Here is a 3,719-nt window from a genome sequence, read left to right as displayed (position 1 = left end):
GGTAAAGGGATCGCGGGGAGTCGAGGACGAAGTGCTGTCGGATTGGGCGCGAAGGCTTCTCTCTCTCTCTCTGGTTCGCAGACTCCATAGCTTCCTTCTGTGCAGGTTTTGGGAGGCTCGCGCTGCTCTGAGAAATGCCTGAGTGCTTTCGGCAGCACCTCCAACTTGTTCCTGTCTTTCTGTGCGTTTACGAACAGGTATCGGCATCTGTCCGCCGGCCTGTTCGGTTGTAACCGACTTCGTGTTTGTTGTCTTCGTGTTCTTGTTGTTAGTCTTGTCAATACATACATACTTTCGTGTTTTCTGTGTCGCTGTCCCATTCACGTCTTTGCGTCGAAGGGCCGTGTCCCTGTGAAACTACACTCGCACGTAGTGGGTCTCTCTCTCTTACTCTTCGGTACAGGACCCCCGAGGTCCCGCCTCACTCCACGCATCCGCGAGGAATACCTCGACAACGCGCTACGGCGAGAGAGCACAACGGGCAAAGGAGAGGCAAGGAACACGGAATGGGGTCGCCTAAGGGCCAAAGAATGAGCACATATTCGGGGTACAACATCGGCGAACGGGGAAAGCCTACGGAAGGCAAGCACGGAGCGAAGAGAGTCGGCACGCCGAGGTGTGCGGCACGCAAAGGGCGGAATCCGGCATGCGACCGGGAGCGCATCCAGAGGATATACGAGGCGGACAAAGGAAGAGCAATCGGGTCGGCGACGGCGTTCGGGAGGACTGAACGGGGAGGAAAGCATAGGCATCGGATACGGCGGGTCGAATGTAGTCGGTGGTTCGAGGACCCACGGTGGACGTGGCGGATCGGGTGGAGGCAACGACTCGGCGAACATCGTCGAGTGTGGCGGATCGGATGGCGCCGACGGTTCAAGACCATTCGGCGAGGATGGTGGACCGGAAGGCGGCGATGGTTCGTGTGGACGGGGTGGTCTTGCTCGAAATGGAAGATAAAACCGGGCGGGCCAACGAGGACGCTAAGGACTCGGTCGGTCGTCGTTGCCGAAAATCTCGTGTTCTCTCCCCTATGTTTTGGCACATACTGGTGGATGTGCGGTTAGGTGGGGGCGGATGTCGTGAAGATTTTCGTCCACAAGCGGAAACCCGAGCAACGGGAGCCAAAGAGCGATGTGCAACGTTGCACACGTACATAATGTTTTTGTAATAGTAATAAGGGTAAAGTGTATGGTGCTAGAAGTGCCCCATAGGATCCCTAAGGTATAAAGGTGATGTGGTCTTGTGTGCACATCCACCCAAGAGAGAGAGAGAGGTACTATGCGGTACATAGGTACCTAGTTGTTTGTGTGGAGGTGGGATATCCCCTTTGAATGAAAGGGGATATTTTAGTCTCACTTTTGTAAACGGTCTTCCCTCCTTGTGCTATAAAAGGAGAGGGAAGGCACCATTGTGGGGGTTGCCTATTTTGAGTGTGCGAGGTATACCACATAGGTCGAGCGTTAGGGTTAGGGTTAGGGTTTCTTTATCTTTATCTTCATCTTCATCGGTTAGGGTTTTGAGTAGTCGTTTGGTGCGGCCCATGCGGCCCATGCGGCCACCATTTTGTAATCGTTCATTTCGTTTTAATACGTCTTGTTGATCATCTTGTCTCCATCTTCCTCTTGTTTGATCTAATCTCTTGTCCATTCTTCTTCTTCTTGAGCAAAGCTTCCATTCCATGTCCGATTCCTTCTCCTCTACTCCTTAGTCCAAGACCCCCGTGGTCCCGCCCTTCTCCACGCACACGCGTAGCAATGCGACAACGGTCAAGTAGATACTCAGGTATTTGAGAGGCACTTCGACTATGTGTCTCTGATTCGGCTCCGGTAATCCCCAACTTGACGGATTCACGTATTTGGATATGTCGGCTGATGCGGATACTAGCCGGTCTACATTCGGATATGCCATGACCTATGCAGGCGGAGTTGTTTCCTGGCCGTCGAGGCTGCAGAAGACGGTTGCATTGTCAACCACGAAAGCGGAGTACATGGTAGCGGTAGTAGTTGGCAAGGAGATAATCTGGATGAAGGACTTCATCGGGGAGCTAGGAACCGAACAGGAGGAATACCGACTCTACTACGATAGTCAAAGTGTCATCCACCTTGCAAAGAACGCGGCCTACCATTCCTGGACGACACATATCCAACAGAGGTACCATTGGATCCGTGAGAGAGTAGAAGATCAAGAGTTCGTGCTGACAAAGATCCACACGGAGGAGAACGGATCGGACATGTTGACCAAGGTCCTGACAACCGATAAGCTGGACGCGTGCCGAAAGCGGATCAGGCTGACAAGATATCCCATGCCGGAGTGAAGGGGGAGATTGTTGGGAAATCGGTCTATCCAGATGGGATCCGGTGATGAATATAGAGGATCCGGTGATGAATATAGAGGACCCGGTGAGAACCGGAAGAGATCCGGAAACCGGAGGAGAACCGGAAGAGAAGACATATCTGTAAATATATTTTGAGTAAGCCTATTGAGGTTATATTTGTAAATAGCCCTAAGTTCATAGAAGTATAAATATGACTTAGGGAAATCACTTTAATGTTGTTGTGGTTGTAGTTGTCATATGGTTGTACAGAGGAAGAGAGAGTGACAGAGAGAGTGTGAGATACAGAGAAATACTCTATTGTAACCGCCGGTTGGCTAAGATTTAGAGCTTGATGACATTGCCTCCGAGTCTCTCCTTGTACCTCTTTTTCTTTTATAGTGATAGTTGGACTCTGTGGGCTCTCGTGGTTTTTCCCATTTAGGGTTTTCCATGTAAACATCCTATGTATTTCCTTTGTGTACCCTCCGTTTCCCATTTCTGTATTTCTTTCTTAGAGAAATGCTCAAGACTCGGTTGTGGCCGGGCAATATTCCCCGCTATTCTTCACAGAAGGCTTGTTGACGAGAGAGATCTACACTATATAGTGCACAAGATGCACATACGTGGCTATTCGACTTGGGATCCACATTGCATGTGACCCCCCACCATGAATGGTTTTCGAACTATTTTCCTAGAGCCGGCAACACATTCCGACTTGGCAATGGGTAGGAGTTCCAAATCTCCGGAATAGGTGAAATTCCCATTCAGCTACCAAATGGCAATACTATCACCTTGCACCATGTTCGGCATGTACTCGATCTCAAAAGGAGTCTAGTCTCCATTGGCATGCTAACCGAAGATGGGTATAGGAAGACACTAAGTGAGTGATCATAGCACATTATGAGAGGGAACCTAAGAATCGGCCATGGTGTGAAGTACAACAATGAAAAGGTTTACATTTGCGGAAGCTTATAAAACAACATACATAGTCGGCTCTCCAGACACGAGAAGACAATTAGGTAAACACAAAGATGGATAATAGAGAGTGAGTGAGTGAGAGTAGAGAGAGAGTGAGAGTGTGAGAGAGAGAATGAGTAGAGAACAAAACACTATATTCAAAATAAGAATCAATACATACAATAGTGCTCAATGAGCACTTTTATACAAGCCCTCTAACAATGGGTTGACGAAAGTACTGACAAGTAGTTCAAAGTTCGTAAATGAGCATCTAGCACTAATTCCCTATAATATTCCTATTACTAAGAATAGGAATATAGGCCCTAACGGCCTGTCCGCCTCCAACCGATCCGATATCCACCTTCTTTGGTTGACTCTAACCAGCTGATCCGACTATGGACTTTTTCAACCAGCTCGGCCTTTAGTCGGTTTGACTCAATAGTTCCCC

Source organism: Azolla caroliniana, unplaced genomic scaffold (genome assembly GCF_043228905.1).
Source record: "Azolla caroliniana isolate FFs.n. ecotype wild unplaced genomic scaffold, voAzoCaro1.0.p SCAF_15, whole genome shotgun sequence".
In the NCBI taxonomy this organism is placed as follows: Eukaryota; Viridiplantae; Streptophyta; class Polypodiopsida; order Salviniales; family Salviniaceae; genus Azolla; species Azolla caroliniana.
The sequence above is the reverse complement of the archived record's forward strand: the minus strand, read 5'-3'. Positions refer to the sequence as shown.